Source organism: Mus musculus, chromosome 2 (genome assembly GCF_000001635.26).
Source record: "Mus musculus strain C57BL/6J chromosome 2, GRCm38.p6 C57BL/6J".
Lineage (NCBI taxonomy): Eukaryota > Metazoa > Chordata > Mammalia > Rodentia > Muridae > Mus > Mus musculus.
In genome coordinates this window covers 60108841-60135863 of record NC_000068.7, presented here as the reverse complement: position 1 = coordinate 60135863, position 27023 = coordinate 60108841, and the positions used below count along the sequence as shown (strand labels likewise).

The 27023-nt window shown below is 42.0% G+C and overlaps 1 protein-coding gene and 1 pseudogene across 39 annotated transcripts in view; one reads left to right on the top strand and one right to left on the bottom strand.

Moving 5' to 3' along the window:
* Baz2b (bromodomain adjacent to zinc finger domain, 2B) overlaps nt 1-27023 on the top strand; it is a 310551-nt gene that overhangs the window by 74050 nt on the left and 209478 nt on the right. For 38 of the 39 annotated variants that reach the window (XR_001783145.2, XM_017319098.2, XM_017319095.2 and 35 more), the window contains one exon: nt 10054-10401. The gene's annotated coding sequence lies outside the window, so the exon portion shown is untranslated. Of the gene's footprint in view, nt 1-10053; nt 10402-27023 lie in introns of those variants that run through there. The other variant, NM_001001182.3, reaches the window with a different exon arrangement.
* Nucleotides 330-1893, bottom strand: Ldha-ps (lactate dehydrogenase A, pseudogene; annotated as a pseudogene).

Below are 27023 nucleotides of genomic sequence, written 5' to 3'. Positions count from 1 at the left end.
CTCAAATTCACAGAGCTCCACCTGCCTCTGACTCCTGAGCTGAGATTAAAATCATGACCCATCATGCCTGGCTCTTATTTTCTTTATCAGTTCTTTTTTTTTTTTTTTTTCTTTTCTTTTCTCACTGTTCAAGGTTTGCTTGGTGTTTTCTTTTTTCTTTTTCTTTTTTTCTATTTTGGTTTTTCGAGACAGGATTTCTCTGTGCAGCCCTGGCTGTCCTGGAACTCACTCTGTAGACCAGGCTGGCCTTGAACTCAGAAATCCGCCTGCCTCTGCCTCCCAAGTGCTGGGATTAAAGGCGTGCGCCACCACACCCGGCTGTATTTGATGTTTTCATTGGCATGACACTTGAGTGGTTGGTTCCATCATCATATGCAGATCTTACACTTCAATATACATTATAATATATAAGATTGCAATGTACACTACAGACACATACAATACATAAAATATCCTGTAGAACATTTATGCAAAGATATGCATAATGGACGTACACACTGGAGCCAGGTTATGACTAACTGGGAACTCGTTGGCCTAGGCATGTTGGTGAGGGTGCGCAGGGCAGCAATGCAGCAGGCTCGCAGGGTAATGGAAGCCTGCACAGTATGTCTTGGAGACAGTGGGACTGTCACACTAACCAGGTCACCACTACACAAGTACCACTTGGCAGCAGGGCAGAGCTGTGGGAACTGAGATGTTTCTCCACACCACCTCACCACTACTGTACTAACCACAGCTCAGACGAGAAGGGTGTGGTCTGCCTAGAAGCCCTGCTGCAGCCTGGACAGTGAAGTGTGAGGACACTGGGAAGACTTTAGAACTGCAGCTCCTTCTGGATTCCCCAGAGGCTGTCTTCACTCTTCTTCAGGCGGGCCTCGTCCTCGGGAGTCAGTGTCACCTTCACAACATCCGAGATTCCATTTTGTCCCAGGATACACGGGACACTGAGGAAGACATCATCATTGATTCCATAGAGACCCTTAATCATGGTAGAAATGGGATGCACCTGCCTAAGGTTCTTCATTATGCTCTCGGCCAAGTCTGACTTAGAGAGCCCAGTGGCCCAGGATGTGTAACCTCTCAGCTTGATCCTCGTATATGCACTGCCCACCACCTGCTTGTGAACCTCCTTCCACTGCTCCTTGTCTGCATCAGTGCCCAGTTCTGGGTTCAGAGACTTCAGGGAGACACCGGCAATGTTCACATCACTCCACACAGGCACACTGGAGTCGCCATGTTCTCCCAGGACCCAGCCGTGACAGCTCAGCTGGTGAACCCCCAGCCTTTCTCCCATCAGGTAATAGAATGGAGCTGAATCCAGATGGCAACCACTTCCAATAACTTGGCTTTTGGGAAAGCCACTGATTTTCCAAGCCACGTAGGTCAAGATATCCACTGGATTTGAACAATCAGCAGCTTGCAGTGTGACCTGTACTTCACAGAGTTTGGAATGGTGAACTTGAAGATGTTCACGTTTCGCTGGACCCGATTGAGTCGGCTCTCTCCCTCTTGCTGACGGCCCCCCGCTGTGATGATGACCAGCTTGGCGTTTGCATTCACCCAATAGTCTTTGCTGGAGACAATTTTTGGTGTCTTAAGGAAAAGGCTGCCATGCTAGAGATCCATCATCTCGCCCTTTAGCTTGTCTTCCATGACGTCAACAAGGGCTAGCTCATCCGCCAAGTCCTTCATTAAGATACTGATGGCACAAACCATGCCAACAGCACCAACCCCAACAACTCTAATCTTGTTCTGGGAGACCTGTGCTTCCTTAAGATTCACAATCAGCTGGTCCTTGAGGGTTGCCATAGTGCACGATGTGGGGGCTGGGGGGGGGGGGGGACGACGACAGGTGAGCAGCGGTGTGGCCTGGGCTCTGCGACAGTGGCTCCACCCTGTTTATCAGTTCTTAAAAGAATGAGTTGGAGCTGGTTCTTTGGTGGAAGAGCACTTCCGTGTGATGCATAGGAAGCCGTAAACGCCATCCATTCCATCCCCATCATGGTAAAAAGGACAACAGCAAGGGACTACTCTTCCCCAGCTCCAGCGCGGTGATGGCTCCCAGGAGTCTGTAACTGCAGCCCCAGGGGACCTGACACCCCTTTCTTGCCTCCTCTGACAGCAGGCACTCGAGAGGTACACAGATATACATGTAGGCAAAACAGCCATACACATAAAACAAACAGACGGATAAAAGAACAGCAAACCCCTAAGAAACAAATAATGAGATGTACCAGTTATATTTGGTATAAAATATGTCTGCCATTGCCTGGCAGTGGTGACGCATGCCTTGGGAGGCAGAGGCAGGCAGATCTCCATGAGTTCCAGCCTGGTGTACAGAGTAATTCTAGGACTACAGGACCAGGGCTACACAGTGAAAACCTTGAAAAACAAAACAAAAACTGGCCCCCCACAGGCTCCCTTTGGAACTCTGGATCTACAGCTAGCAGCAGTGTTTTAGTCTATACCCTTAGGAGTTTGGGCTGACCTCGAAGAAGTTGATCTATTATTGGTGGCAGGCCCTGGGCTCTATATCCTGGCACCACTTCCTGTGCTGTTCTAGCTTCCTGTTCTGCTGAAGTGGCAGCAGCCTGGCCTGGCCTCCATCACCAATTCCCTGCTGTGATTGGCTACATCCCATGAACCCCGAGAGCCAAAGTACACCCCTCCTCCCTGAATCTGACTCTGTCAGGAATTTGATCAGTGTAAGAAAGGTAACTAATACAGACCTTTCCCTAGCTAAAAATGTGAGTTTGAAAAAAAAAATGTTTGCTATGATTTGGCCCATTACTGTGGCTTTTAACGGTGTACATTGTCTCCCGTGGCCAATGGAAGATGTTCATATTGCTCTCCTTGAACTGACTCCCAAGTCCTCTTGACAAGGCATCCACAATTGTTAATGGTTTCCATACTTAGTAGTATGGCAGGGTATTCTAAATCCATCCTAAGTATTCCTGCCCCAAACTTGGAATCAGCTCCTGCTTCTGGCAGTTCTCCGGCAGATGGTGTTTAGCTGCTGTAACCTGAGTACTGTGCTTGTGTGCGGGTGAAGTCACACTAGTCCTCACCTCTTGATATTTACAGTGGGCACATGCTAAGAAATAGGCCGTTTTAAATATAAACTACAGAATGAGTTCATTTTAAAGCAGAGCAGTTTTTCGTGATTCTCATCTGGCCCACAATCAAAGGTTAATTTCCTCCAAACACCAGCTTATTTATTTGTTCATTCCCAGACTATGCGTGAAGACCACATGGGCAATAGCTCAAAGACATTGTTACTGATAACAATAACAATTCATTGCTACTCTGAGATTCTTTTTCTTAGGGTTCTGCAGGGTTGTATGATTACAGTAGGGTAGGATTCGCCTGTGCTCCCTTGGTGCCTGCTCGCTCGGGGCTGAGTGCAGGCGCACAGGTGTTAAGCATGTGTTCCACACTGAGCCACACCCCAAGCTCTCAGAGCCTTTGGAAAAGACATGGCTGATTCTTTCCTGTGCAGTTTTGCCATCAAAATACAAGCTCATCATTCCATGGAGTGTCTTTTAAATACTCAATTCTAGTTCGAGTTTACAAAGGTCTCCAACCCTGTGTACTGAACAGATTTTACGAGAAAGTCACAAACTCGCCCCTTCCTTTGCCGCCCTGCCCCGCCACCTCCTGGGTAAACTTGTGTTTGCCGTTTTCCTGCATCACTCACTGGACAGCAGCGTGGGTAGGATACAGAGATGGAGCGCATACACCTTTCTCCCCTTACCTGCTTTTTGGTGCAGTGTTCTCCCAGTTTACTGTTAAGTACTCCTTGTCGCATTGTGTTATTCCTGAAGATGGGCCTGGCACTCTGCTGGGTAGCAGTGTCTTGGGTTTTCTGTCCACTGTCCCACAGCAGACACTTGCTTTAGTTCTGAGTCTTTTCTGTATCTCACCCATTCTCACCATTTTCAGTTGGATTTTTGAAAGTGAGATTTGCTATTCCGAAAGTACATACTTGTATAACTTTGTTAGAAGCTGTGAAATTTACCATGTTGGCATTTTCTTCTCCATTTTGTACTCAAATAAACTAAAATGTAAAAATGGGGTATGGGCCACCCCATTTCTCACGTGAGCCTTTCTAGGAGACTGTACTATAAAACTTAGAATTTTTTTCTTTTTGGCAAGCTAATGGATGAGAAATAGTATCTGAGTGATTTAATTTGCATTTCTCATTGTACAAAGGTTGTGAGTGTTTTCACTTAAGAAACATTTGCATTTTTTCATGTAAAATCTGTTTCTATCTCCTGCATTTTGCTGCCCAGTTCTTTTCCTCACTGCTTAAAACTCCTCATTTTATGTCAGGTTATGAGCTATGTGTATGTGGAAAAGTGCATTTCCCAGCCCATCATTTATGGGTTTACTTTGCTCTTGAGGGGTCCCCCTTTTCCATAAAATGAATTTGATGTGATGAAATTCAGCAGTCTTTCACTGTACTGGATATGATTTCAACATGGCTAGGAAGGGTTTCCCTGTCTCTAAGGGATTCCCCTATAGTTCTACACTACAAGATTCACATTTTATATGGAACCATCTGATCTCTTTGAAAATAATTCTTGAAAAGAGCAAAGTTTATCTTTTTCAGTATGGAAACTCGGTGAGTTAAACACTAGTTAAAGTCTGTCTGTGTCTGCTGTGAGACACACCTTTTATCTCTGTTACATACATGTCGTTACTTGAGTTGGCTTTGCATCCTTGTCACTTAGCAACAGCTAACTTATAAATGCTTCACAATAATTCAATGTCTAGTCTGATTGCCCTCCACTCTGCCTTTTTAAAGCTTTCTTTCGCTCATGAATGTTGAAATGAGTTTCTGCTTATGGCAGTTAGTTCCCACAAACACTTTTAGAGAGGAAGTCAAGTGGGGGGAGGCAAGGTGAGAGCCAGAGAAGAAGAGTCTGGCCAACTAGGGAGTCTTTGTTCAAAGTTGGGTATATATATTTTGAAGAAGTTTCATACTTGACTTTGGAAGCTACCATTAAAAATAAAAGCCTGTCGAACACAACTCTGATTGCCAACCATCTTACGACTGACATTTTTCTACACAACCTGGACTGTAGTTAGGCACTCCAGCATTGACCCAATTCCCTAAGCTAGCAATCCCTCTACCCTTCCCCAACTCATTCTTCACCTTAATTCTGTTATCCTTTAGTCACACTGAAAATTTGCCCCAGATTATCGGAGTTTAAGCCTCCAATGCCACTACCTTCTACAGAGTCTTTTGTGAATTATTTATTTCACTGTATTTGTTATTAGTTATTATTTTGATATAGAGCCTTGCTGTGTAACCCATGCCGGCTTTAGACTTGTGGGACTCTCCCTCAGTCTCCCAGCGACTGGATGACCTGGGTGCCGGCCTGCACCACTATTCTAAAGTAAACAATCTCTTCATGCTCCAGCCTATCATCTGCACCGCCTGTGCGGTTAGTATCCCTTCAAACCAAGGTCAATCATGCTAATCCTTTACTAACATTTGCTGGCTCTCAGGGTAAATCCCCCCACCTTACCATACAACCTGAGCCTTTCAGTATCAGATGGCAGCCTCCTCATACGGCCTCCTCCTCCTCCGCAGTCTCTCCATCTCTGTCATTTCTTCATTCCACACACTGAACTTCTTTATATTATTATTATTATTATTATTAATGTTAATAATATTATTATTAATAATAATGTTAATAATAATATTATTATTTTGTTTTGTTTTTCAAAATAAGGTTTCTCTGTGTAGCACTGGCTAGCCTGGAATTCACTCTATAGCCCATCCTGGCCTTGAACTCAGAGATCCACCTGCCTCTGCCTCTGCCTTTCAAGTACTGGGATTAAAGGCTTGCACTGCCTCAGTCCATCTTAACTGCATTTCCCAGCAGGGGCTGTGTAAACAGTGATTCTTGAGTTTAGAATACCTCTCTCCCCTCAGTCCCTAACCTCTTTGGTCAGATAAGCGCTTAGAATGAGATCCCATTCAAATGCAGTCTTTGATAAAGCCTTTTAAGCCCAGTCAGAATTTAGCAACCCCATTTTTAATCTCACAAAACTTTAATGTGTTTTTATAAAGTGGATTGTCTCTTAGCAATTTTGCACTTTCAACATCAAACAGAAAGTGAGTTCTTGTTTTTGCAGCTTCTCACACAGTGCGTAGCATACAGCAAGCACTCAAGCATAGCATACAGCAAGCACTCAAATTCAGTGAGTGAAAACAAACACTGCTTCATTAGCAACTGGGACAGAAACAAGAAATGACCTGGCTAGCTCAGTGCACTATAGAGCTGTGTCCCCTCCCTTACTAACACTGCCATCCTTAAACATAGTTCCCTCTGTTGTGGTGCCCCCAACCATTGTTATTTTGTTGCTACTTCATAACTGCAATTTTGCTACTGTGGTGAATCATGATGAAAATATGATACTTGACCTGCAATAGGGTCGAGACCCACAGGTTGAGAACCTCTGCTACAGTGTGTGTGTGTGTGTGTGTGTGTGTGTGTGTGTGAGGGGGTGGGGGCTTTGTTTTTGTTGTTGTTGTTCAGATAGAATCCTTACTCTTTTCGGAACCACTGGCAGTATTAATGGTAATAAACTGGATCTCTCGACCTTGGTCCTTAAACCAGATGTTGCTTTATGGAAACAAGTATAACACTTTATAGTTCATAGTGGTCCATAATTAGTCTGTAGAGCAGGTAGACGGTACACAGAAGTTCAGAATTAAGAGTAGAGGAGATTGCTCCATCATTAAATCCTCTCACAACTATGCACATGGTTAAATGCTGAATTAGGTGATCTCAGGTAGAAGACGAAGTGCTGTGGGAACCAGATAATTTTATAACTATAGTCATTATTTTATCTGATTTTTCTCAACTCTTGAGTTAATCAGTGCAAAGATCAAAGAGAAAACATGGAAAGGGATGACATGATCTCTACAGGAAGCAGAGCCCAGCTTTGTCCGAACGTGCCAGTGCTGGCGTGATAGAGCCTAAGGTTCCTAGTGTATCATTACTTTAAAATGTCAGTTTAAAAGATAGGCTAAATTGTCCAGGGTGGTGGCGCACGCCTGCAATCCTAGCGCTCGGAAGGCAGAGGCAGGTGGATCTCTGAGTCCCAGGCTAGCTTGGTCTACAAGGTGAGTTCTAGGACAGCCACAGCCATGTTGAGAGACTTTGTCTCAAACAAAGTGTGTGTGTGTGTGTGTGTGCACTTTCAATGACCAAATGACATGAAAGGAGCCAAAGCTATATTTTAATATAAAAATGAAGTTTTTATTATTGATAGGAAAATATAGAAATTGGTTTAGAATTTTAGATATCAAATATGATTTACATCAAATTTTATGTTTTGTGGCAGTTTGAGACTGCCACCAAAGGATTTCCTGATTATATAAGAAACTCTTGATTATAAGTTTTCAAATGTTCTGAAAAGACATAATATAAAACTCTTTCCTATAGCCACTTCTTGTGTTCAAACCTTTTCAAAAGACCCAGGCTCAGTTTGCAGCTCACTGTGTTGTAGGTCACAGAAAGGAGAAAGACAACTTTTTGTTGGTGGTGGCTTCAATGTAAATTTCATGTACACACTTTGAAAACATTTTGAACTCTGGTTCTATAATCATTCACAGGAATGATACTTTTTTATAGTAACTAGTTGATTATTATGTATACACACATAGTTTTCTTTCTGCTGTTCCCATAATTTAGTTACTATACTTCTTCCCCATACCTCTCCCACACACACTAAAAGCCAAGCAATGTAAGTCACATATCCTTATGAAACCCATTGTTTGGAAACCAACTTAGTGTCTTTAGATCAAATTTTACTTTAAAAGATTGTAAAAATACATATTTGGAGGGTATTTGCGTGACATATTTAAGCAGAATAACATTCTGAGTTGTAGAAGTTATGGTGTATTAGTCATCTTTGTTTAAGGAGAATTGCATCGAAAGAGAACTCTGGAAATCAAGACAACTTGAAAGCATCCCCCTTTCCTTAGTCTCCTAAACTGATATTATCTAGGTAGAGTGTCAGTAACAAATATTGAAATATCAACATTCAACTTTATATACAGAGCTATTGCTAAGTTCCATCTGAATAATGACCGCCATTATAGAATAATGTGAGAGTTTTCCGATGTGACTTAGGATCCTAGGCTACATGCTACCCTTCATATTTACATTTTAATCTGTGTTTATCTGGATATTATTAGTCAATTCTGAGATGGTGGAATTGGTGACCTGGTCATACATGTGCAGAGCTTGGCCTCTGAGTTAATTAAATATGAGTTAATAATATATTGTAGGAGAATTATTGTCTTTATTACAGTTATTAGGTAGTTACTGAAATTATAGTTTGTAAGGAGCGCAAAGCCTGGCAAACTCAGGATTAAATCATGCATTTGAACCTTAGGCCAGCTTTACTAGAGAGACAGTCTGCTGCTAAAAGAGAAATTGTATGTCATTGAAATTAAATGCTTTTCTGGGGATGGAAGATTCCAGGTTTTAATGAAATTACTGAGTGTGGTGTAGTGAAATGATTAAAATCTGTATTCCGGGAATGTGGCAGGGAAAAAAAATCAATAAGTGCTCGCACAGCTCTGCTGCTCAATGTGAATCCTAAGATTGAAATAAACTACTACAAAAATAATAATTAAAAACATATCAGCACATTAATTTATTTAGCATCAGTCTCCCGAGACATCATCTTCACTAATTTTTAGCATACATTACTATGTAATGAGCAGCCGTCTTTTCAGATGCCCCTATTAGACAGCAGCATCGCCGCCCTTCCCCCACGCTCCTGCCTCGCAATCATTGTACTTGCACTTATTATGTTACAAATGACCGAGGTAAGGCTGACATTCTCAGAGCATGCAAAAAGACCTAGTCTGCCAGCTTTTTTTTCCTTCCTAATGAAGCAGCTTTGTGAAATCTCCCCATGTGTTAATACTAATGAAGATCCTCCAGCACAATTAAAATCACAGCCAGTGGCTGAGGAGGAAACATAAAACAATAGCATCTTTTAGGATACATCTAGCCACATATGCACGCATAAAATAATACATGGGCAAATCATTCTCTGAGAACTACATTTTTACTTGGTCTTCATTCTGAAAACTAAATTATCTAATTTGTAATTACACAAACTTCAAGAGTTTATTGTGTTCTTAATAAACACCTTAATATATATATATTTTAAATGACCTTTTTGTCTTCGTGGGTAATAACGTGTACCTAGGTTAAGGGGTTTTTTTTTTTTTTTTAACTCGTTTTTAGGAGACTGCGGGTACACTGTTGGAGGGAACGGGGTGTTCTTTGCCTTTAGTTTAACTTGATTGGTTGAAGGGAATTGGGGAGTGGAAGGTTAAAAATTGAGACAGCCAGCTGACATTCTGGGGCTCTGATGGAGCACAGCACGTTTAGTTGGTAATGGGCTATTAGTCTTTTAAAGTGTTTAGTTCTTACAGTTTAACTAGCTTTTTTTTTTTTCTTAACCGAAACTAGAAAAAAAAATGAGATTACGGCTTACAGATTATACAAATAACTGTAAAAGAACTTAGTGTTTATTCATTTGAATATTATTGATTCACACCATGAACATCACAAGCATTTAAATTCGTCCATGGAAAAGCATTAGTAGTTTACCTTGAGATCGCCTTGCGCCCTGCTTTTTAAAGCCCTAGCATGCACAAATTCTTGGCATATTAATTTAGCGTGTAGACTCCAACACAATTCCTAGTTTACAAACATAAAAGTTGGTGGAGATGGCTTATCTGTGTTCCCTAACAGTCCGTTTAAGTTTTTTTTTTTTTAAATTAAGTATTCAGTTCTGTCCCCCCCTCCCCGCCCCCCGAAAAGCAAAACAAAACATGTAAGTTTCTTAACTTTTTCTTGGGACGAGGAGCGGTGCAAACTCAAAGATACAGTATTCTTGGAATGAAGAAGCAGCCCCCTCCCTTGGCTCCTTTTAGAGCTGATAGGTCATTTATTATTGGAACTGAAATGGTATAAACAATTCTCTCGCTCTTTTTTCCCTTGTTAACAGCAACTTTCATTGTTAGAGAGAGGAGAGAGAGAGAAGCCTTGTTGGTTGACGTCACTTGGTTCATGAAGCCTTCGCCTAGAAGTGAAGCTGCTGAACAAACCTTGAGAAGAATCATCTCCTGCTTCAATCTGCTGCTGGATAGGAACTAATCAGAGAGCGAGCGGCGGAAGACGGGGACGGAGGGAGCCAGGGCTTTCGCGATCACGGATCTCACCTCCACTCCAACTCCCTAGACTTTCTGGCAGGAATTAGAAGAGAAATAAGGAGGCGGTGGGGATTCCGAAAAGCTTAACCCGCACCCGGGAAGGGCGAAAATCCCTTCCCCCGCAACTCAGTTCGAAAGTGAAGGTGAGTTTGAGAGCCGGGGTGCGGGGGTGCGGGCGAGGTGGGTTCCGGGCGGAGAGCGGCGGCTGCGGGCTGGAGCCCTCCCGAGGCGCCCGCCGCTGTTTACCCGCGCCGCCCGGTGTGGCTCTTTGTTGTGCGGCTGCGACGCAGCGGTGGCTCTGGGGTCCCGACTAGAGTCCCGGGCGGAGGGCGCGGGGCGCGGGGCCCTGGTACCGGGCGGGGTGTGTGTGTGGGGGGTGCGGGCTCCGCGGAACGGAAACTTTGCTGGGAGTGCGGGCGCGGGCGGGCGGGCGAGCGAGCGGCCGGGCGGGCCTCGTCCCTCCATTGTGCCCGCCGCCCTCGCCGCCGGCCTCGCGGCGTCCTCCAGCCCGGCCCGCTGCGGCGCCCCGCGGGGCAGCTCCCGAGGCGCCGGGCCCTGGCCGCCCCCGCCTCCGCCCGGGGCCCGCAGCCTCGCTCCCGCCGAACCGCGCCAGGCCGCTGGGGCTCCGGAGCCGGGTGGGGGTGGGGCCGCGGCCCCGGGCGGCGGGTACCGGGCGGCTCGGCTCCGGGAGGGCTCCGGGCGTCCTGGGGCCGCGGCGGCCTGGCGGGCTGGGCTCCGGGTCCTCGGGCTCCGCGTCCTCCCTCCCCCGCGACGCCCCGCTCCCCTCCCCTAAAGTAGTTCCGCGAACCCCAGAATTGGGATCGGGAAAGGCTAGGAAGTGTGCCGGGACTCGGAGCCGGCCCCGCGGGGTGGGGGCTGGCTCCTCTTCCCCTCTCCTCCGTGTTTATCTTTTGTGTGTTGTTTCCTTGTGAAGCGAGAAGCAGCTGCAGTCCGTGGCCGAGTTGTTGAAATTTATCCCTTTGTGTATATTACAATATCCTCCATTTTTCCCCCTGCCCTCTAAACAACAAGCGTTTCGCCATCTTGGGCAATTTTTATTCCCAAGTCTGTCTGTCTCTTTTAATTTTTAAGGAAGGGAAAGGAGCCATAGAAATGAAAAAAAGTGTGCCTGGATAAGGCTCAAAGTTAGGAACGGTTCAGGGGGCCATGTGACGTCATGTAAACTTTTATCAAGAAAATTTCCCCAAAGTGGTTTTTTGTTTTCCTCAAAATTTTCTCGTTTTTCGGAATCGTGTAACTTAGAGGCTAGTGATAAGTTGTGCACTTTATTTTTGTATTTTGCATTCAGAACGGATCGCAAAACCATGTTTGGTAACAAGTGGAAGATTATTTTTTTAAAAAATGATCGAAACTTTTTACTGTGTCACTTAGTATCCACCTAGTTTTGTGCACGAGGGTTTTAAAAAAATTTTTTAAGTGTATTTGTAACAATATAGTTCTTTTCTTGGGAGGTTCCACAGATCTAACAAATTGAGAATAGTTACTATTTATATATCCATCACTTGGGGTGTCTACCTCCCCTTTTACAATTGTGTTCTCCTCTTTCGTGCTATTTACATTTTAAAAGAATTATACAGAATATCAGAATATCAGATTCTTGATACTTTTACATCTTAGTAGTGAATATTAAAGTCAAAGGGTTGGCAAAAAATGTAGTTTAGCATATAAAAGGCAGAATTAGCTTTAATAGATAATTTACAGTCTTTTGATGTAAACTTTATTAACCATCATAAAAATAATGATAAAAACTACAATTTAAATTTGTTTGTCGAAAATAGTTTTTCACCTTACCAAAAAAAAAAAAAAGTTGAGCTGGTCACATGACCCTACTTAATGCTACACTCACTGAGGAGTATATAAATAGGCACAGTAAATTGAATGGAAAAGCGTAACTTTGTCTCCAGTAGTCATTTTCAGTCAGCATATTTACATCTCTTCTAACAGGGACCTGAAACTGCCTGTATTTAATTTGCATTCCCTTTGTCTTCTGGGTTGGGGAAAAAAACATTGACTACAATGAACTTACAAAAAGAAGCTAATAGAAAAATTCTAACTACATTAAGGAGATTGTCTAATATTCGAAAACTTCCATTGTAAGTGGTATGTTTGAACTGTCTGTGGAATATTCTATGCTGCTTTCTGCTATTTACTCAGAAATATGCTCTGTGTAAAATGCTACATAGAAATCTTAACTGAATTGAGTGTCTGCTGTTTAGTGAACTGTAGGTAGGTGAAAAATGTTTAAATAGTTAAAAGCACATAGAACAGATGGCTCTAAATTATACATGCAACAAAGGACTAGAAGATTTGGCAGATTATAAATGGAAGCAACAGAGGATAAGCAGGTTAAGAAAATGGTAGTTAAGTCCGTTGCTGTCTCACACCTATTGTAAACACTGCTGCACAATCAATAATTTAGATGACACTACGGCATTTGTGTGTCTCAGTAGAAAAGGAAGATTTTACAAATATTTGCAGCAAATGCTAAATGTATATTTAAGCAACCGTGACAAAGAGTTTTATTTTTTTAGGAAATCAGGTTGTGTGCTTTTAAAATAGGAAGTTATTTATCAGAACTTAGTATGTTCATGTAATGGTTTTCAGAAAAATAGAACTAGGCACGTATTGTAAAATCTAGATAATGCTATCTGAAATGTTGTTGGTTAAACTAATACACTGACTAGGGTAAGCTTGCACATTCACTCTTTATGCTAGTGAAAATGGGGTCTTAGCTGCTCAGTCTTGGCAAATGCATGGATTACAATACTGCCAGCCTCATTTACTAAATAGTGTGTGAGGTAAAAGAATATATTTTAGTTTTCATATTTGAGTTTTGTACATAACACTATGATTTGACTTGATGAATGTGGTTTACTATTTATTTATAAATGTAAATATTTTGTGTGATTCTGGTCTCTCTGGAAGAATCAGAGTGTATTTAGCTTTTTCAAAAGAATAGACTATCTTAAAAAGTATTGGACTTAGCTGAAATTTGCTTTTCGTGTATCTAAGCCACTCATTTAAAATGCACACAAGCTGTAAGGGAAAGCCAGGAATTCTGAACGTGTTGCCCTCTCTCTCATTTCTTTGTTTGCATGTTTATTATAGAGTTGCAGTAAAGGAGCAGATGTTTTGCCAAACATCCTGATGTGTTGCTTGTTCTTATGGGAGTGCATAGCTGCTCCTTCTGATGCATCAACTTGACAGCTGGTTGATTTCATGGAGCTGCTAAGAAGCCATTAGTGGTGTCATTGAATTGAAACAGAACAGTCACTCCCAGCTTGAACTGCAATTGTTAATGTCTTTGTTGCTACTTTTGTGTTACTATACAAGATGTGGGATACCACCTTTGCTCAGAAGTTCAAGGTTTCTGTCTTATCTCCTTGAGTAGGTGGAAGGTAGCACATTAGACCTTGATAACGCATAGGTGTAAAGATTTCATACAAGAAAGGGCTTTGAAATTGTAGTTTCAGAGTGACTGAACTAGTCTTTCTTAGAAAACTACCAAAAAAAGAAAAAAGAAAAAAGAAACATGGCACAGTGCAAGCAAAGTCATAAAGTGGAATTGACCCCTGTAAGAAATTATGTAATCAGGGTTCAGTGATTGTTTAATATACTTAATTTCCTGAGGGATTAATCAAATTGTCTAGTAAGTATTTTAGGAGGTTTTTTTAATTACAGAAAATTAAATATTTTGAGTAATAAAGTCTTAAAATATCGTGGTTTATTTAATAAATACTGGCTCATTTGGCTTAATGTTTCTTTAAACGTTTACTGTGGGAAGTGATCAGAGAGGGAATAATTGTTGGAAAGTAGACCATTCTGCTTGTAATTTTCTAACGAGGCCAAAATTCATAAGACTAAAAATTCATAAGACCCTGTTCCAAATTTTCCTCCTAGTAGCTGTTTAGTGATTTTCTTAAACTAAAGCCATGCGTTTGTTGTAGCGAGGGCCTTCATTGCATCCGTTGTGTTTGTTTTGAGAGGAAGGGTCTGACTGCAGTTTCTTGCTGACCTGTCCAGGGTCTTCCCTGGGGTGGCATCCCAGGCTTGTGCCACTTCTACCTGTGGCTTCAGCTCTACTGGGACTTAGTATTCCAGCTGTATCATTTTCCTGAGCTTTGTACTTTTTCTGTTTTGTGGGTTGGAGGAGAAATAAGAAGGAGCAAAGGGTAAGAATAAAGGCTACTAGTCTCACAAGACAGAGGTGCTTTGTAAGAAAACTGGAGGGAAAGAGAACAACTGATGGTGGTGCCAGAATGCAGTGTGTTTTATTATTTTTGAGACCCTTTTTAATACCAATATTTATTAATTTTTCTCAAAGTTTTAGATCTTAAAGTAGAATAAAATTTAAGAACTCTTCAAAGAGTATAACATACTTTAAAACATATATACATAAAATGTAAAATTGATTATTGGAAGGCATAATTTGCTGAAATAAGTCCTATTAAAAAGACTTCCTGTAGAAAAGAAAAAAGAAAAAAAAAGACTCCCTATAAAGTGGCAGGGCACTCTTTTAATGCCAACACTCTGGATCTCTGAGTTTGAGGCCAGCATGAACTACAGAGTGAGTTCCAGGATAGCAAGGGATACAGAGAGAAACTTTGTCTCAAATAAAACAACAGAAAATGACTTCCTGTATAATATGAGCAAATTTTCAACTTGTATGACACACCTCTGAGTGATTCTGGGGTCTGAAATCATAAGTTTATGATCATAAGTCTTTTAGGGAAGTCATGCATTACTGTCACTAAAGTTAGAGGTTATCTTGAGGCAGTACAACACCCTAGTCTTTGTATTGTAGCCATAAAGTTCCTTAAAATGCAAATCATGCTGCTGAATTAAACCGTATGGATCTCATTGTAAAAGAAGATTCGTTTGTATTATTTCTAATTATGTGTGTGTGTGTGTGGGGGGGGGGGGTTGGGAGTAGGATTTTGTGCAGGTGTGTGCAGGTCCCCCATCCCCAGAGACCAAAGGAATCAGATTTCCTGGACCTGGAGGTACAGGCTTTTTTGAGCCACCCAATATTGGTTCTAGGACTAAACACAGGCCCTCCGAGTTACTGAGACATCTCTCTGGCCCTGTGTCTAGCTTCTGAAGAACTGTATTTACTTAACAGATATCTCTGTCAGGCCAGATAGTCACACAAACCAAATTATGGTGAATTGAGTTGCCTATTAAAAATTATTTAAAGATGCATGAAAGTTTAGCTCAGTGTCAGAGGAAGTATTGTAGTTCCAGCAGGTACTCTCTGCTCTTTCAGAAGATACTAGCATGATATTGTTAAGGGAGGACAATGCTGGGCAAGTCTGTAATGAGTTTAAACTTGAATTTGCATGTGTTTCTGTTGCTTGTGTTACTTAGAAACTATGGCTGGTGGGACTTGATAGTGCACACCTCTAATCGTAGCACATGGGGGACCAAGGAGGGCAGATGTCTGGATTTGAGGTCAGGACAGTCTGAAAGCCAGGGCTATACAAAGAAACCCTGTCTCAAAACACCCAAAAGCAAAACAAAAACAAAATAATACATGAATAATAAGAATATTAATTTCATTTGAAAAAACATAGAGAGTTGTAATATATTCGGAACATCTGCTGGAAGTAGGAAAATTAAATGAATTTATATGACTTTTAAATCTGTCTCGAGTTTTGTTTGATTTGTGACAACTAAAGAGTTTGAGCTATAAAATACGTAACAGTTAAACTTAAAACTTCCTATTCATTATGAAATTTTAATGTCAGTTAAGCATCTAGTTTTTAATAGATGTTTATGACAGTATGAGGCGAAATAGTTTTATCTCACATATTTGTTTTTATTATATATTTTTGAAAATGAAGTTGTTTAGAAATACTTCTTATATAAGGCTTTGCATGTAATTTGGCCTTGGAATAATGTTCATTTAAATAAAAATTGCTGAGCACTGAGGATAATAACAAAGGTAATACATAGATGTGAAACCTTACTCATTTTGATTGTATAGGTTTATAATGTCAGAAAGATGTGCATATGATTTGAAGATAGTTTCTGCCCTGCTACTTCACTTCTGTGTCTACATAATTGTGTGGGCTTTTTCTTTTTTTCTTTTTCTTTTTTTTTTTCCACTTTCTGTTTTCTCCTCTTAACACTTTCCTACAAACATGCACTCATTAATCAAAGACCGTGCACTCCTGCTGAGGGCAGAGAGGTTCATCAAATTGGCAGTCAGCTTGGTGTAAAGAAGAGAGCACTGGCGCTCTTAACTCACTGGGACATAAATAAATCTAAGGTCTTTGTATGCAAACCCTGGAGGTTAATACTGTATAATTCAATGTCCTGTCTTTGTTTTTATGATTGATGTTTTTAAATGTCTCAAGCTTAGTGCAGTCTTCTTGTAGATCAGGCCTGCCTGTCTGATTGGCTGTGCTGAGGAAGCACTAGGTTGTCAGAAGGACTTTTGAGTGTGCCGCAGAGATTTTGATTTTTTTTTTTTTACCCTGCAAGATCATTGTCATATTGCGTGAGCTGTTATAGGAATGTACAATGATTGACATTCCCTGCTGTGATAATGGACCTAGTGCATGAAATGCCAATAGTTTGGTCCTGTTTGTTCGGCAGCTTACTGCTATTTGTATCCTTAACAGAGCTAACATGGAGAACAAGCAGAGCTACTGGGATTTCTCGGTAGACAGTGCTGGGATTGGGCTTTAGCGTGAATTGGTTGCATATTCATAATTTAAGAACAGCTGGTTACAGCAAGCACACAGTCATTTGCAAGCTATTATAAAGCATTCCTCCCACCCGGAGGCCGTGTGAGGTGGGGTTTTTTTTTTTTTATTGATCTACCTGCATTTAAAATCTAGTCACCGCTGCCCCAGAAGCTCTTCATTTTAGCTGTGTTTGCAACACACAACAGCTTCCATTTTAAATAATCTCTTTAAGTTGAATTCTGAATAAAACGAAGGACCTTAGAACGGAACAAGTACAAATGGTTGTATCGTATCTGCAAAATATTTAATTTTGTCTAAAATCCAGCCAGCTGCCTAAAGAAATCTAAATTATACAACTATTAAAATATTGGGTAATAAGATTTTATAATTTTGTTCAGATAAAAAACCAAGCTGATTTTACTTAAGAATTCTATTGTTTACTAATAGTTTAACTAACAGTTACAAATAGTTTGAGACACAATAGATTATCAATTACTTTGTAAAATATTGTCTTCTTACGTAGAAAGGAGGTAGTACTTTTAGCTCGTAGGTAGTGTGAAAGCAAGATGAGAGGCAGCTGACAGGCCTTTAACTGGGTTAGAATAATGTGAAGGCTATACAGCTACAGCTACTCTAGTTGCTGGAAGGACCAGTGAGCAGTCCTACACGTTCTAAAAGGTACCTGTTACTACAGCTCTCCTAACCTCCTGTACGTGGCTGTCACTTGTAACTAAGTAGAGAAAAGGAAACAACCTGAGCACCCCAAGCTTCCAGTCAGAGTGGGAGGAACCCGTGGCAAATGCTCGTGTGTTTATCCTTTTCGGGGCGACAAGGAGGAGCGCATTGCTTTGTATGTGTTAAGATAAATGCATACCCGAGGGATGTGTGATGATGCAGTTATCCTGAGCTTTCCACATGACATGGTAGTGTCTTCACACTCGTGCTTGCATGCAGAATGCTGAAGTAGGTCTCACACTTCAAGGCTGAGAAACAGTCCTAACTGTGTGTCTTACTCTCTCTTGGCTTCACAAATGACTGGATATGTTGGTAATATAGCAGAGTACATGGCCAGGTTTAATCTACCTGGTAGTATGTTGTCCTTTTTTTTTTTTCTAAATAATAAATTCAAAGGTTATTAAAGGGCACCGCGTTGCATCTCAGTTGTGAGTTACAAACTTTAGGCAGTTAGAATATTTTGTGAACTATTCTATGTCCTTTCTTTCCCTTTGGACAATTGTGCTTTCAGGTATTTCTCTGCCCCATAGAGTCTCATCAGTGAATAAGCAGAGGAGAGAAAAGGATTTTGTTGTTGTTGTTTTGTTTTGCCCTGGGGTTGCTCCCAGGGCTGTGGGAGTCGTGGAGGCTGTAAACCTGGCTTTCTTCCCGAGATTCCCTCAGATTTCCCGGAGCTTTGCGCTGAGATGAAGGTTTGGAATTTTGCCTTCCAGTTCTCATCACACAGGTGATTGTGAGGAGCGTGAGGAGCGAAGAGAAAGGATTAGATAAATCAGTAAAACACAAAATTCAGCATTCTTTTGAAAAAAAAAAAATGAATGGACTCAACATCAGCCACGAGAGAAATTTTAAGTACTTACTGTTCTAGTAACAATAAAGACAGAACAACTTTAATTCTCAAAGTTTGTATTTGAGCGCTCTGTCTAAGCATGCATTTGGATAGCTATGGGAGTTGAGAACAGAAGCTGTGGAGATGTCTAAGGGAGTAAAGTGCTTGCGTTGCAAGCTTGGCCATCCCATGTAAGAAGCATGATAGAGTGGGCATGTAATCCCAGGATTCCTACAGAAAGACTGGAGATGGAGACTAGAGAATCTCTCAGAAGATAGAGTACACAGCACAATGACAGAAACAAGAGACCCTGCCTCAAAACAAGGTGGAAGAAGGGAACCAACTCCTTCCTCCACGTTGCCTTCTGACCTCCACACACGTGCCTGCATGACTGTGATACATACGTGACTACATTCAAACACACAATACATCATGTTCTTTGGCTTTTGAAGACAGGTTTTCTTTGTATAGCCCTGGCTATCCTGGAACTCACTTTGTAGACCAGGCTGGCCTCAAACACAGAGATCTAACTGTCTCTGCCTCCACAGCACTGGGATTAAAGACTCGAATCACCCCACCCAGTTTACACACAATAAGTCTTTGAAAGATCAGAATACGAGAGAGATGGCTTCTGGTTGGAATAATTTTTAAAGTTTTAATAAATTTTTAAAGTTCAGGTAGTACTGAATTGGTCAAGAAAAGTGACTGAACAGCGGATACTTTGAGTTGTGGTCAGAAAAGGACCCAACAAAAGGATGGCTGTAGGAGCCAAGCCTTGTTAAGCAGACCCATCAAAGCTCTCCCACTGGGAAAACGTGGCGTAGTTTTGCAACTTACTTTGAGATTATCTCGACTTAAACCTTTTGCACCAGAAAGATGATATCATGGGAATGTTCCCTTCTTCCTCTGCTTTCAGAGTTGACTGGCTTTCTCTGAAGAAAGTGGGTTAATGAGTCGAGCTATTCAGGACCTGTGTGACTGTGCAGGGCACGCTAAACGCCATGAACAGGAGCAAGCAGCCTTTTTTCTCAGAGGTGTTTTGGTCTTTTTATGATTAACCGAGTTCCTCCCTTTTTTCCTTCTCCTCTGCTTTTGTCAATTTTTTTTTCTTCTTTTTAATCTACTGCACGTATCTGCAATGAATAGTGAGCATAGTGAGGAGACACAGGGCCCTTTCCTCCCCCGGCTGGTGACAGGCTGACATTCCAAGGGAATTTGATGGCACTAACTTGAGAAGTGTTTCTCTTTCTTTTAGGCAGACTAGCTGAGCAGCCAATCAGAGCTACCCATAAGCACAGACACAACACAAGCCAAACACAGTGCTCACTTTCAGTGGCACCAGCTCAGTTTCAATAAAACCAGAAACCCCGTTAGACAGAGAACTCGACGGTCAGCCATGGCTCAGTGGCTAAAGGTTCCTGTCACCAAGCTTCATGACCTGAGTTTGATCTACAAAAGTGACTCCTTTAAGTTGTCCTTTGACCTCTATCCATGTACATGTATACATACATACAAAATAAGACAAGTAACAAGTAATAAAAACTTAAGAAATAGCATTGAAAATGGAAAGAGTAATCAACTATTCCAACACAAAGGTACCAAAGCCTCATGCATACTCTCCATCAGTTGGTCAAGGAGGAGGGGACAGAGCTTGGGGCACGGTGACAGCTCTCATTTCTGGTCCTTTCAAAAAGCCTCTCTATAGCCTTTGCCAAACCACAAAAGTGCAGGAGTGCGAGGGATCGCATGCAGATGTTTTCATGGTATGTGTGAAACGGGAGGGTAGGGAAAGGCCAGCTAGAATGGGACTAGGATTTCACATTTAGATTTTGGTAGTCCAGGCTGGTCTTTTACTTGGCTCTCTCCTCCCTCAGCCTCATGACTATAGAGATTTACTTTCTTCAAATCAAGTGTCCATTGGCTCCAGTGCCTTGATTTGCGATTTTTCATACCTTTGTGAAATAGTTTTTCAACTTACAAATTTTCAGGTTTTTAAGTGTGTGTATTTGAGTATATGTACATATGTGCTACAAGTGGAGGTCAGAGGATGGCTACAAGTGTCATCTCTTGATCCTCACCCATCCTGGAGATAAGAGCGCTGGGTCAGTGCCACATACATAGGGCTAGCCTGCACCAGGCTTCCAGGGGTTCCTCTGTCCCTGCCTGTCAGCTGGCCATAGAGCACGGGGACCACAGAGAACATGGTGAGTGAGGAAGAAGAAAGTTTGGAATATAAAGCACCTTGAAAAAGAATAAACATATTAGCCAGGCTGTGGTGGTCTCCATGCCTTTACTCCCAGGACTCAGGAGGTAGAGGCAGCCTGATCTACAGAGCAAGTTCCAGGACAGCCAGGGCTACGTGGAGAAGCCCTATCGTGAAAATCTCTCACCCACCAAAACAAACAAAACAAAAACCACACTAAAAAGGCTACTGCAGTCATGATGTTGGATACTCAGATTTTATCCCAATACCCTTAGTGACTCTACTGAGGAAATGCCCATTTCAGACATGTGTGTAACTGACAGCTGTGAAGTATACCTGTGAGAAAGATGTATATCAGGATTAACAAGCTTGTTTTCACATAGTTTTTATTAATGTTAATTCTATAAAGCATGCACATTTCCTGATAGCTTCTCACAGTTCTATGATACACCTTGCTATCTGGCCTTCTGTGTTACCCTTGCTCTCCTTCATCCACCCTTCCCACTGATTTTCCCCCTTCTACTGCCATGCCTTATTTGTTTGTTTGTTTGTTCATTTATTTTTAAAGGCAGGTTCCCCTGTGTACCCCTGGCTGTTCTGGAACTTGCTCTGCAGGTCAGGCTGGCCTTGAATTCCAAGATCCGATTATCTCTACCTCCCCAGTGCAGGGATTTACCCCACCACTGCCTGACGTCTAACAATTAGTTTTATCTTTTTGAAGAATCAGATTTGAGTTTGTCTCCTTTCTGGTTTGGGGCTGCTGATGTCTGCGCCACCATGCCCAGCCCACTTTCTTGCCTTATTTAAGGAGTGCGGGGAAGTCACTGTGTAGCTAGCTCTAGTGGCCTTGGAGTCTCAGCCCGCCTCCCAGCTCGGCCTCTGCCTGCTGGGATTACAGGTGTGTGCCATTCCCAGTGTGTCTCATGGCGTGCTTTGCATCTAGATTCCGTATAGGAGTTAGACTGTGGTGATTCTTCTGGGTTTACTTTATTTGACGTAGTGCAGTCTCAGTTCTAGCCACTTTCCTGTAAGTGACACGACTCTGTTCTTTATAACTCAAGAATGCATCATTTCATTTATGTACCACATATTCTTCATTCACTCAGCTTATTGGTACATGGAGCCTGACTGTGCAGATATTGAGAGATCAAGCTATGGCTCTTCGATGCTGGCACTGATTCTGTGAGTGTACTTGGCAGTGACATGGGTGGCTCCCGTGGTATGCTTTCTGTTAGTTTTTTGAGGAACCTCTGTGGTAATTTCCATAATGACTAGTGATTTACATGCCTACCAACAGTGTAGAAGTCCCTTCCTGCAGCTTGCAGCCTTTGTTTCTGTTTGCTTGGTGGAAGGCATTCTGACCAGGATGAGCTAGAACCTCACTGCAGGTCTGTTTGCATTTCTTTCATGGCTAAATATGTTGACCACTTGGTCATATATTCTTTATGTTCAGAGTTAATGTGGCTATTTGGAACCTTCTGTGCTTCTGTGTAGATATTATGACCTCTTCCTATTTTTATGAGAGATGTCATTATGTTTTGATGGGAAGTGTATTATTTCTGTAGATCACTTTTGGCAGTATGGCGGTTTTGCAGTATTAGTTCTCCCGCCCATGATTATCTTAGGCTTTTCATCCTGCAGTGACTTCTTCATTTTCTCTCAGTGTCCTAGAATTTTCATGTGTCTTTTATCTGCCTGATTATATTCATTCTTAGGTTTTTTAGGCTTCTGTAAATAGGATTGCTTTCCCGGTTTCTTTCTCAGCATGCTCAGCATTGGCATATAGCAAAGGCATTGAGTTTTGTGTGTTGACTTTAGATTCTTTTACTTTGCTGAAAGTAGTAACTGAAAGTCCAGAGTTTTCTGGTGGAGTCTTCAGAGACTTTCAGTGTGGTACACTTGACAGGCAACTGGGGATAACTTGATTGCATCCTTTCTGATTTGCATTATCACCTCTGTCTCTTCCTTTTGCTTTATTGTTTTGTCTAAAAATGTAACACCTATGCTGACTAAAAATGGTAATGGTAGACCTCTTCTCTTGTTTTGAATTAAGAACTTTAATTTTTCTTCTTCATTTAGTATAATGCTGGTTATAGGTCTGGGATATATGGCTTTTATGATATTGACATTTGATATTTCTGCTCCTGTATCTTTCAGGGATTTTTTTTTTTTTAATCATTAAAAGCTGTGGAAGTGAACTGGGTAGTAGTGGTCCATGCTTTTAATCCCAGCACTTAGGAGTCTGTAGAGGCAGGCGGATCCTGAGTTCGAGGACATCTGCTCTACAGAGCCCTTCCTGGACAGGGCTACACAGAAAAGCCTGTGTGGTTGGAGGATGACCGTGAAATCACTTTTTTCTGTATTTAGAAGATGATTGTATGAATTTTTTTGCCCTGACTTTGTTTATATGTCTAATATGTTTATGATTTGTATATGTTGAAGCAGCCTTACGTCCCTTGAATAAAATCACTTTTTTCTTTAAATTTTGGCTTTCATTTACTGGTAGACGCGCATGGCATGTGTGTGTCGCAGGTGTCCATTCTCTCCTGCCACCACGTGGGTTCCAGAGATTGAATTTAGGCCACCAGGCTTCACAGCAAATGTCTTTACCTGAAAATTTTCATCTTACCGATTCTGTCTCTTTTTGATGAGTTTGCCTTGATAGTCTTTTGAGTAGATGATAACAGTAAAATTTTCTTGTGAGGTACTGTTTTCCTTAAATCTGATTCCCTGTAAAGTTTTAGAGACTTGATGTTGGGATGACTCAGTGTTGAGAGCACTGGGGCCTGGCTCTGTTCCCAGCACCCACATGGCGGCTCACAGCTGCCTGGAACTCCAGTTCCAGGGCCTCTGATGCAGTCTCCTGTCCTTTGCAGGAGTGTGCATGTGGTGCATATATACACTAAAGAATTCTTATAAAACTTGAAAAAGTTTTACAATGTCCTTATAACATTTTATAAAATTTAAAATCCTTATAAAATTCAGAAATGCATTTTTAAATTTTGGTTTTTAGAGCCATGTTTTCTCTGTGTGTCCTTGTTGTCTTCTCCCCCTCACCCTGTGTCATCTTTTTTCTTTTCCTTTTTCTTTTTTTAAACGAAAATTGACTTTAAAATAGTTAATTTAACTTAAAACTACCTCACATATGTGGTTCTGTGTAAGGCATTGACCACGTAAGTGAGGATGGCTCTGTGGGTTCTCTGTAGTGTGGGCTCCATGCTTCTGCCTTCAGTAGCTTTTGTATCTATGAGTAGTGGTGGTTGCACTCAGTCCACACGTCAGACATTGAGAGCAAACTTTTCTCTTACTCATGGTAAAAGTTGGGCTTCATGATTTCATCTTAGAATCAAAACTGTCTTCACTATTCCAATTTTATAAATTGTTCTTATTTTATCAACATTTGTTGTGTATAAGTGTACATGGTGCATACAAGTGAGTGTGAGCATGTGTGTACTACATATACTGTATGTGTGGAGGCCAGAGAACAACTTTGGGAAGTCGAATCTCTCCTACCACTTCAACCATGGGATTCCGGTCAGTGTGCCTGTGGTTCTTCCCACTGAACTACCTGACCAGGCTCAGTGTTGCACTCCTGAAGAGACGGTTTGCTTGGTGCTGTAATCTGATGTCGACTCTAGCTTCTTGTGAACAGTTTTTTTGTGGATCCTATTGCTTCAACCCAGCTTTATTGTTTTGTTTTGTTTTTTTTCCATGTATATCCCAGAAATATCATTTCTTAGTAGTGGACCTCGGATGCGTAAGGCTTCAGGAGAGCATTGGCCAGCCAGGTCAGTCAATAAACGCACTTGCTGTGGAGGCACGAGGTCTTGAGTTCAAATCCTCTGAGCCTACATAAAAAGTCAAGCATGGTCACAATGCACCTTGTAACACTCGTGCTGTGGCTGGATGGAGACAGGAGAGGACCCCCAGGTTCAGTGAGTCCTGACTCCACGAGTACAGTGAAGCTTGGTAGAGAAGTCCCATGCTCGGACCTGGCCTCCATGTGAGTACATGGCACACACATACATGAGTACGCACATAAATGGCATACACATACATGAGCATGCACACACATGGTATGCATACATAAGAGCCTGCACACACATGGCATGCACACGCATGGCATGTGCACATGTGGCAGTTACACCCATATACATACAATAAACAAATAACAAATAGATAGTAATGGAAAATCTAAACCTACATTTATAAAGTTTTGGTTTTAGAGTTTGTATTATGTAAACCTAAGCATATTCTAAGCAGAAGTAAGATCTACCTGCCTTTGCCTCCTGAGTACTGGGATTAAAGACATGAGTCACCATGACCAGCTTTTAAAACGATTTTAACTTAGAAATGTTCAAAATGACTTCTTATTTATAAAAGTATAATGTTCAGGTACAGCATAGTATTGATATCCTTGCTTAATTTTTTTCAAAAATAATAAATAGTAAAATAAAAATGCCTGAAGTTTGCTTTGTTTGAAGCAAAGACTAGTAAGCTATACTTTTGCTAGCAAGTTTGTATGTGGAATTGGCTGATCTGATGTTTCTAGTAAGCACATACCAAACACAACAGAGCAAGCAAAACTGTTGGGTTAGGAAATGAAGTATGTGCTGGGGTCTCCCTAAGCCCTCACTCCCGCCAAGTATGTGCTCCCCTGCCAGCGGGTCCGCAGTCCACAGGAAATCACAAAGGCTTCGGTAGTAGTACTTTTTAATTTTGAGATTTCTTTGACTCCCCTCTTACTGTGTTAGTTAAAAAATTCCAATCATAATATCACTGTTAAGGCACCAATCATTAATAAGTTAATAATCAAATGTGTGGGCTCCTGATAGCTCAAAACCATCTGTACCTCCAGTTCTGTGGGCACCAGGGACGCGCACGGTGCACTGTGGACACCAGGGACGCGCACGGTGCACTGTGGGCACCAGGGACGCGCACGGTGCACTGTGGACACCAGGGACGCGCACGGTGCACTGTGGGCACCAGGGACGCGCACGGTGCACTGTGGGCACCAGGGACGCGCACGGTGCACTGTGGGCACCAGGGACGCGCACGGTGCACTGTGGGCACCAGGGACGCGCACGGTGCACTGTGGGCACCAGGGACGCGCACGGTGCACTGTGGGCACCAGGGACGCGCACGGTGCACTGTGGGCACCAGGGACGCGCACGGTGCACTGTGGGCACCAGGGACGCGCACGGTGCACTGTGGGCACCAGGGACGCGCACGGTGCACTGTGGGCACCAGGGACGCGCACGGTGCACTGTGGGCACCAGGGACGCGCACGGTGCACTGTGGGCACCAGGGACGCGCACGGTGCACTGTGGGCACCAGGGACGCGCATGGTGCACTGGTACACAGTCAGGGAAAATCCTCAAACATAAAGTTAAAATCTTGCAAACAGAAAAACAAATGCTAGTCCAAGTTCAAAGCCAACGAACAAGAAGATGTTGTTTTAAAAGAGATGCAGTTTTAAAAATGGGTTTTATTGAAAAAGATTAAAGTCTACGATTAGAAAAACAGGAAGGAAGCAGAAGTGGAGGGAGGGATTCCAGTTCCAAGAATTAAATCTGACTTACTCATATTTAACATTGTGAGTTAGAATAGCAACAGTGACTTCTGTCAGAAACATGCTCCCAGTAGATACAGAAACAAATGTTTATTTAAGCCAATAATGTTCTGTTTGTTGAGTATTTTGAGAGTCTCATGTAGCAGAGTCTGGACTTGAATCTTAGTTTTTCTTTTGCTTCTAGAATGTTATTGTTTTAAAGTTAGTTCTGTATCTGTAGTCAATTCCTGGTTGATCTCTTTTTGTTTGTTTGTTCGTTTGTTTGTTTTGAAACAGATTCTCACCTTGTAGGTCTGTCTTTTCTGGAACTTCCTGTAGACCAGGCTGGCCTTGAACAACAGAGATCCACCTGCCTCTGCCTGTCAAGTGCTGGGATTAAAGACGTGTCTCACTGTGCCCTGATGACTGAACTTTCATAACCAAGCCCTATCTTAGTAAAAAAAAAAAAAAAAAAAAAAAAAATTCAGTCTCATGCGTGTAGAAAACAGGGACATGCTAATGACTGGGCCTGTGCTTGGCTTTCTACAGTTAGGAACTCTTTTTTTTTTTTTAATATTTATTTTATGTATATAAGTACATTGTAGCTGTCTTTAGACATACCAGAAGAGTGCATCTGATCACTTTACAAGATGGTTGTGAGCCACCATGTGGTTGCTGGGAATTGAACTCAGGACCTCTGGAAGAACAATCAGTGTTCCTAACCACTAAGCCAT